Source organism: Ochotona princeps, chromosome 9 (assembly GCF_030435755.1).
Source record: "Ochotona princeps isolate mOchPri1 chromosome 9, mOchPri1.hap1, whole genome shotgun sequence".
In the NCBI taxonomy this organism is placed as follows: Eukaryota; Metazoa; Chordata; class Mammalia; order Lagomorpha; family Ochotonidae; genus Ochotona; species Ochotona princeps.
The window spans coordinates 71394019-71403602 of NC_080840.1; the positions used below are offsets into that span (position 1 = coordinate 71394019).

Consider the following 9584-nt stretch of genomic DNA (forward strand, 5'->3'; position numbering starts at 1 on the left):
CACTGGCCAGAGTTGTACCAGACTGAAACCAGGAGCCAGACACTTCTTCCAGGTTTCCCACAGGGTCCAAAGGACTTGGGCCAACCTCCATTCCTTTCCAGGGGGATAAGTAGGGAGCTGGATGGGAAATTCACCAGCTAGGACTCAAATCAGCACCTGTATGGGCTGCCAGTGCCTCAAGGGGAGGCACTGCCATATACCTCACTGACCCCTCAGGTCCTCCTGCTCGTACTCTCAACTGCCCCCCTCTTCCCATCAGCTCCCACAGAAACCCTAATTTGAAGAATTTCATCTCTCCGTGTACTCTGTACCCAGCTTCTTGCGTAAAAGTGAGAACACCCTGCCCTGGTCTCCCTTCAAACTGGTCGACAATCTGCAGGTGAGCTCTTAGCAGGACCCAAAAATCAGACGCTATTTCTTCAGCTCCTGCACACTTCCACCCTGCGTTTTTGCTACAGTATTCATTTGTCATTATTCTCACGACAAATTTCTAACATCTCCTTAATCCCAATTTTCACCTGATAATCTTGCTTGCTATATCTCTGAAAAATCAGAATTAGAATTCCCATAATTTCTCACCACAGTATCTATTCACCTCACTATTTATACCCAGAAACTCCAAAATTCTTTCCCACTAACATGGATAAACTCCCCATACTCCATGAAAGGTAAGTGCTCCTCTTTGTCTGCCACTGTTTCCTGCATAAGGAAAAGCATTCTCTCATTTTTTCCTGCTACTGTAAATGCTGGCTCATCCCCATAAGTGTGTAAAAAATATAACAATATGACAACATTGCTACCAGCTTAAAATAACAATAACAAACCCTCTCATTGCGTTACAACCCTCTGACCACCAGAGACTCCAATTGTGTAAGTGTGGTCCAGGAACCCCCATTTAGTAAGCATTACAGAGACTTCCAGGGCGATGGCTGCAAGTTAGGCTTCCAAAAGAGCTGCTCAAGCTCAAAGTACCCTCAGTTACCTTGCTTCTCAGCTTCAGTTTATTTTTTTAAGTCATTTTTGTCATTTTTTGAGGATACAGTTTTGTAGGTGTAGGGACTCCTCTCACTTGCATCCCCTCCTTTGCCCCTCCTCATCTTCTCCCTCCCTCCATCCCCTCCTTATTATTACAGCGGTACAGTCCTTTAGTAACAGTTACAAGCTTAGCATTCTGCTATTTATGTGCATCACGGCATTGTAGCTATAGACAAAGAAAATGTAGTCATATTGTTTTCATTTAGATGCCTTCTTAGTAATGACCAGAAGGTGGCAGCACGTAACTCCAAAAATACCATTGGTCTCCGCATTATCGTGTTCCTTGTCTACAAATTCCAGCAACTTTGGTTAGAAAAAAAAGATGTACCTATAATGAACATGTACACTGGTTTTTGTTTTAGTGTCATTTATACAGAGAATGATACGGCATTAACGATTAAGCACTTACAGTTATGCTCGCAGGTAATTAAAACTTATTTAAAGCACGCAGGATAGTATATATGGGTAATATGAAAATATGCCATTTTATATAAGAAACTTGAGCATTCGGAATTTTACATTCATGGGGTTCTGGAACTAATCCCCTCTGGTACTGCAGGAGACAGTTTACTCATATGATCAAAGTTCTACTATCCGTCATATGTATCTTCAGTTTGCCATCGAGAATGGTATAATTTTTCCCAAATAAAAGTTTGGATAAATAAACAGAGGGGGAAACAAAGCATTCCCAGCAATTATTTTCACAGCCCTGATGAGAAATACCACACAAAATGACATGCTCTGAGAAATTCCTTGCATCATGAAATGTTGGTGTGTGACAGCACACTGTGGATTGTTCTGGAGTTGTTCTGAGACACCTGCTGTTAGGTCCCTGACGTCATCGTCAGGGACAGCGGTCACCTGAAAGCCTGCAGGTGTTCTGTCCCCAGGACACACGATGTCATCGTCACTGTACTTCTCCCCTAGCAGAGAAGCCTCTTGCTTCAAGGCTGTGACAAGAGGAGTATCCAATCACCTAGGAACACATGCTCCCTGGACCGAGAAGGGAACAAGCCCGTCTCAAGCAGACACAGCAGCTTGACGAGACTGACAGGAAGACACCTGTCACGCTGGCTGTTTTCTTGCTGGGACTCGTGTGAGCTGAGCCTAGGCTCTGAACACGCGGTGAAGAGCAAGGCGCAGTTGCTGTTCCTCATGGCGCTGTAATTTTCCTTTGTCATCCCTGAACCGTTGGTAAACATTTGCTGGTGGATATCACAGTGTGGTTTCGGCGGAGCTTTGAAAAATTCAGGAAGGGTTGTTAGCCTTGGCCAGGCGGAAGTGCTAAAGATGGAGATTGTGACATCTTCCCTGAGGCCATCTGGGGCAGAGGTGGTCACCTGACTAGGCACAGGACAGAGCTTCTGGCCACCCTCTACAGATCCTCACCCAGCTCTCAACTAGGAAGGACCGAAGTATTTGCGAAAAAGAAAGAAAACTGTACACAAGCCTGAGGACGGATGCGGTCCCTGCCACAACCCCTCTGAGGTTTACACAGGACCCTAGCTTTCAAAAATTCCCCTTCAAAGAAGGCAAAAAATTTCCATAGTTGTTCACAATTGTAAGTTCAAGTCAATTTACTTGACAATAAAGCCTTAATTTCATGAATCGTGGTCTGGATTCTCTTATTCGCAAGACAGCAGGCACTGGCCTTGTGCTTCCTAAGTTAAAAAGCAGTCTATCTAAAGAACTGCGCTAGATCCTCATGCATGCAGGACTCAAAATCCAAGGCAGAAATAAAATACAAACAGTGATGACAGCATGTTTTGCCAGAAAAGCAAATTCTCATAGAGGGTGACAGCATACAGTTTAATGGGCTCAGAATTATTTTAATATTGTCATCTCCAAATATCCCTCAGTGTTAAAAGCCTACAGAGAAAAATGAGGTGAATGAGTCACACAGGTACCCAGAGAATGTTGGCCTCCTACCAGCTTCCTTCAGTCCCTAGCATTATGCAAATCATGGGAGGCCTTGTGTAAAAGGCGGAAGTTTATGTATTATTTTTCTTAACTTGATTGGTAAGCCTAAACTGGTTTCACATGTCTAGCTTCTCCAACTGGTCAGACATTTGAATAGAGGCAGCAAATATGTTATTTGTTTAGGCAGAGCTATAAAAATCAGAGCCTGTACAATAATTATGATACGAACACAGCAAACATTTCTTTAGAATATAAAATTATTCATGTACCTACCACACTAAAACAAGTGCAATTTTGTATCTAAGCCATCATGTTAGATGGTAGTTTATAGAATAGGGAATTTATTCCTTTTCAAAAAAAATGATTTATTTATTTTTGTTGGGAAGTAAGATTTATACAGTGAAAGAGAAACAGAAAGCTCTTCCATTCAATGGTTCACTCCCCAACTAGCCACAAAAGTCAAAGCTACGGTAATCCAAAGCCAGGAGCCAAAAGCTTCTTCTGGGTCTCCCATGCAGGTGCAGGGTCCCAAGGCTTTGGGCCGTTCTCAACTGCTTTTCCAGGCCACAAGCAGGGAGCTGGATGGGAAGTGGAGAGGCCGGGATTAGAACCGGCGCCCATATGGGATTCCAGATGGGCAAGGCGAGGACTAGCCACTAGGCTACCACTTTAGGGCCTTGCATTTATCCTTTCAAGACAGCAGGATAGCCTTTAATCCTGAGCTCTCACACACTAGAGTCAGTTGTGAAATTCTGTATACCGACAATCCTTCAGTAGAAAAGCTACAGGTTATTGTATGTCTTCTAATACAGACCCTCAACTTACATCGTGTGTATGACTCAGAATAGATGTTGCTTGAGCTCCTGTAAGCTAACGAGTTCCCCTGGGTGATGCCAATGCTGTAGACACATGCACCACATTTTCAGGAGCACAAAAAGGAGGTGTCTCATTAGATACTGTGGTCTAAGTAAAACCGCTCCCCCCCGATGCTCTCATGACTGCCTGTTGCCTACAGCACTGGGCATGTCTAACCAAAGGAGAACTGACTAAGCATATTCTTCTTATAAGCAATACATGAAAGTCCTTAAAAAATTCATGGGAAAACGAAATTAAAAGGTAAGTTAATTTGGGCACAAGTTTTCTAAATCCATGAGTGGATTTTTAATCATTTGCATCTGCCATGGACATTTTGAAGCTCGTCACATACAGTTTTCATCAAATAACAATAAATACTATTTTATTACAATCATTAAAGTAGCACTATCGAGGTAAGAGGGAAAAAACATAGGGAAAGGAAGATACCAGAATGGGAGGAAGAATTGAAAGAACTGAAATAATGCCTTAGATTTTAAAACGAAGAAGAAACTTTAAGAATCGCTGCTCAGCCTTTTAGCTAAACCAAGTGTGGAAACTAAAAGGAAGGTAAAGGAAATCACGTACAGACAAGTAAAAATAAGTAACAAAATCAAATTTTAGGTAGAGCTTTGGTCAGTTTGCCAGAAGAGAAAATATTCTTTGTCCACATCTCCAGGACCCTGAGTTATTTCCTCGTTGCTACCTCTGCTCAGCTCCAACAGTCACTTGTCCTTTAAGGTACAACTGCGACTGTTGATCCGGGCTCCATGACTGCCCACCCTGCTACCTGGCATCCGGAAAGACGCCCCCGTTCCACCGTCAGTCCTTCTAACGATGAAGAAATCCTTTCCAGTGTGCCATTTCAGCTCTTTTTCTGCTTCTCTTCATTTCTTAATTAGCAGTAACTTAATTTGAAAGCAAAATCAAAGTCTTCCTTCCAGAACAATGGCCATATTTGACATCAAAAGGTAAAGGACAAGATAGGAATGCATCTTATTCCAACCATCCATTGTGAAGAAAGTCACTACAGTCAACCTTTACAAGATAATTTTTCACCTTTTTTAAAAAATTTAATTGTGTGTAAGGGGTAGGCTAACACCATGATTGTCATATATAATTCTTTGAAATTCAGGGAAAGCAAGGAAGTGGGGGCTTTTCAACATCCTTCTGTCTGGGAAGAGTTAAGAAAACAGGGATGTAACAACACATCCATGAAGGACTCTCAAACCAGGCCTACTTAGGGAGAAAAGCAGAGCTCTATCCCAGTGTAAAGCAGTTCTACTGGAAACACAGACAATACTGACAGGAAGCTTACAGCTATTTTTGTTTTTATAGTTTTTATTATTCTTTCCATTTTGGGTTCTTACACAGTGCCTTGCGAATAGTGGAAACTTCATCAATGAACCAGCCATTGGTGTGGGATGGACACTTGACACAGCAGTTCAGACACTTGCACGCCATCCTGGACTGCCTGGATTCCCAATTGCGAACTCTGTGCCGGATTTAGGCTTCTGCTCATGTGAACCCTGGTGGGTGGCAGGCAGCAGCCCAAGCACCTGGGTCACTGACCCGGTGGGAGACATGGAGGACAGCCTCAGTTTTTGCTCCAGCCCTGCCTGTTCAGGCATTTGGGGAGCAAATCCATAGATGGACAATTTTTCTGTATTCACTCCCCGGTTGGCCACCATGGCAGGAGCTGAGCCAGGATGATGACAGAAGCCAAGAGCTTCATCTAGCTTTCCCTTATAGGTAGCAGGGCCCCAGGTACTTGTAACATCTTTCGCTGTTTTTCACAAGCATATCAGCAGGAAATTGACTTAGAAACGGAGCATCCAAAACATGCTTAAATCGGAGCTTGTGCTATAGTCCACTGTTTTATCTACTGTGCCGCAACACCGGCCCCAAAACTTTTCATTTTAAGTGAACTTTCTATAGAGCTTTATTACTTTTTTTTGAAGTTGTGTTAATTGTACTACAAGGTTCTACAATTCTCTGGCATGCATGCATAAAGACCATTTTTCTAATAAATAAACACACTCATTACTACTCTAGGAAAGGATACAATAAGGCAAGGCAGTCTGGCAGGCTTCCTGCTCATGTCTTAAACCTTCCTGCTTCCCTGCTTCTGATCACAGCATGACCAAATCAGGACACACTGCTTGTGGGACTAGGTCAAGATGGCAGAGCTGCCAGGAATGGGATTAATGTCCTTTTAAAAGAGTACCAAGAGAGCCACCTTGTCCCTTTGCCCATGCAAACACAGTCACCTGGGCAATAGACCCACACCAGACACAACCTGTTGGTGCTTAATTCTGGATACACCAGTTTCCAGAACCACGAGAAACAAATTTGTTGGTTAGTAAGGTATCCAGTCTAAGATACTTTGTATGTCAGCCTTGACTTTTAAAGGAAGAATGGCCACAAAGCCCATCAAACAGAACCCAGAAATTTAACCCCTTACTTATCAGGCCCTCTTATCAGAGACCCTGTATTCCTGCTGTGTCTTTCTTTTCACAGAGACAGGGACCATGCAGCATATTTCAGAGAATCACACAACTCCTGCTGTAGCCTTGAAACGCTACCTCCCCAATCTTCATGTCATTCTTACGGAGCTTCCCACTGGAGCTCAGTGAAATCCACAACTCAACTCCTCTAAGATTTCAATATATACATAAAAAATGAGGTTGTAATATCCTTGGGTGAGCTGGCCAGAACCGCCTGCCTAGAGGTTAGTAACCAGGTTCATAGTGCGCCATACAAAATCACACAAACAAGAGACCATACAAAACATGCTATTCATTTAGGATACCGCTGACCTAAAGGATTATCCGCAGACTTAAGAAAGAGGGGAATTACTGACTCCATTTCCTTTCTACTTAGAGTTCTAAATCAGGAAGGCCATATGCCACAAATAATATTTGAATAATGAATAAAATATTAGTGTTATTAGGATGATTAAGTGGATGTGTTGAGATGCACCAGACTGCTAAATAGACTTCCTTCCTCCCACAGATACCTCAAACTCTGTTTGCTAGATCCTGTTAGGGAAGTTGGATTTACACTCTTCCAAAATCTTCAATACTGAAAATACATTTTTCAGCAACTGTCGGCAATGCCCGCAGCAATAGCAAAATTCCAACATAATGTAGAATTCGTTTTAAAGAGGTTGGGTAATAATTGGATACTAAAATAAGTGTTTTAAAGATCTACAGTAGGAGCCTGGCACAATAGCCTAGCAGATAAGTCCTCACTCTGCACGCACTGGGATCCCATACGGGCACCAGTTCATGTCCCAGTGATCCCACTTCTCATCCAGCTCCCTACTTGTGGCCTGAAAAAGCTGTCAAAAACGGCCCAAAACGTTGGGACCCTGCACCCACATGAGAGACCCAGAAGAAGCTCCTGGCTCCTGGCTCTGGATCAGCTAAGCTCAAGCCATTGCAGCCACTTGGAGAGTGAACCAATTGACAGAAGATCTTTTGCTCCTTCTCTCTGTAAATCGGCCTTTCTAAATAAATAAGTACACGTACATACATACATCCTTTTTAAAAGACCTACAATACGTGTGTGCCGCGGGTGCTGGGAGCTCGAGCACGGAGCGCGGAGCTGGTTGAGCCTTCAAAGTCCTAAAACACGCGGCCATGGGTTCCGGGTTTATTGATTGAATTCCTGAATTCCGCCGGCGCGGGGGCCAGAGGTGGACATGGACAAACAGATTCATCTAGAGCTGCAGAACAGGACGCCCTCTGATGTGAAAGGGCTTGTCCCAGACAACTGTCGGTTGAATGAAGGCAAAAATCAAAGGCCTGACAGATGAATTTGAAGAACTGGAATTCTTGAGTACAAACAACTTCGGCCTCGCTAAACAAACCCAAGAAGCTTGAACTAAGCGGTAACAGAATCTCAGGGGACCTGGAAGTATTGGCAGAAAAGTGTCCGCGCCTAACGCATCTAGACTGAAGCGGCCACAGAATTAAAGACCTCAGCATGATGGAGCCCCTGAAAACGTTAGAAAACCCCAAGAGCTTAGACCTTTTCAATTGCGCGGTGACCAACCTGAACGGCTACCGGGAAAACCTGTCCGAGCTCCTCCCGCAGCTCGCGTGCCTCAATGACGACATTTCTACTCTATTTTATTAAAAACTGCTATTTACTCCCTATTAAAAATGATTTTGCAATCCACTGAGATTCATGACTTCACATTGGAAAAATAAAAGACTACATTTATAATACTATTAAAATTTTATGCAAATTAAAATTAGGTGGCGCCCAAGTCCTTGGCCTGGGTCTTTGGACCTGCCTGTATGATGGGTGCCAGGTCCGTGAGCCCCGGGGGTGGGGCGTCCGGCAGGGCTCGGGTTGCCTGGCCCAGATCTTTGAGCCCGCCTGTACAATGGATGCTAGGTCTGTGAGCCCTGGGAGCAGGGGTCTGGTGGGGCCTGGATCTCCTGGCCCAGGTCTTGGGTCTACCTAGTGGTGGGTGCCATGTCCATGAGCCCCCAGAGTGGGGGTCCAGCAGGGCCCGGGTTGCCTGGCCCTGGATCCTTGCACCCACATATATGGTGGGTGCCAGGTCCAAGAGCCCCAGGGCAGTGTGTGGGGTTAGGTGGGACTTCAGTTGCCAGGCCTGGTTCTTGGGTCTGTCTGTGTGGTAGGTTCCAAGTCCATGAGCCCGGCAGTGGGGTTTCTAGCATGGCCCCGTCACCTAGCATGGGCTCTTGAACCCACCTGCAAGAACTGGTCCTCCTCAGTGGAAAAGATGGAGTAGTGAATGACTGGCCCAGATCCACAGAGAGGACAAGTCAGCCCATTGGGCCCTACAGAAGACATCTGTTACCATAGCAGAGGAAGAACAGAACAAATTAGACAACTACTCCAGCCCAATGATGACAGCTAACATCTGGGTGAATAGAGACTCTAAAGTGAACTAAGTCAACCAATGGATGTTGAAATTGTCCTCTTATCCTTGGATCAAGGAGATCGACAACATTTCAGAACGACTGAAACCACTTGTGCAGAACCCTAGGAGTATGCACCACATCAGGACTCTGGGTTGATATTGGGTGGCCATTCCCATCCCCCGAGTGCTGGGGTGGGTGGGAAGCTGGGGGTGGCTTGTCCCCTTGACTCCCGCCTCCCCCCCCAGATACAGAAAAAAGAAATAAAAAGCTGGAAACAATAAACACACCCACTTTCCCTCCTAACCCTCAATCCTTCCCACCCAGATCAACCATGGAAGCATCATTTAAAATATAAAAAGAAAATTTTAAAAAGAATTAAAATTATATGCAGAATATCGGCATAATGTCACATATTAATATCTAATTCATAATAGCCAATGATTAATCTTGAAAGCCATCTATAATTATAGGAGGCCGAGATAATGAGGGGAAAACCCTGGTTAGAGATGGTTGTATTGTCGTTGAGGATCTGTCCCTGGCAGTGAGATGGGAGAATTTCCCCACTATTTTTAGCTTGCATTGCAATGGGAATCCACCTTCGGAAGGAGAACTGGCTTATTGTAGCTCTGGTTTCCTCACTCAAAGTGGGCAAATTTCAATAGGGTGTATGTTTCAGTTAGAACCCTCAGTCGTTTTGATTTTTTTATCTACTTTTTATCCTATATTTTGGCTGCTTATAATGAACTATGCAAAATTGATCCTCAAGTGAGTCCTACTGGGAAGAAGGATTCAGTTCTTCTTGAGATTTTGTCAAATCACCACAAGCATAATCGTTTAAAATAACATAAATTTGCTAACTTACAGATTTAGAGA

The 9584-nt window shown here is 44.0% G+C and overlaps 1 pseudogene; it reads left to right on the top strand.

The window, feature by feature from the left end:
- Positions 1–639: 639 nt before the first annotated feature.
- LOC101522911 (putative acidic leucine-rich nuclear phosphoprotein 32 family member C) lies at positions 640–7950 on the top strand (annotated as a pseudogene).
- The last annotated feature ends 1634 nt before the right edge of the window (positions 7951–9584 follow it).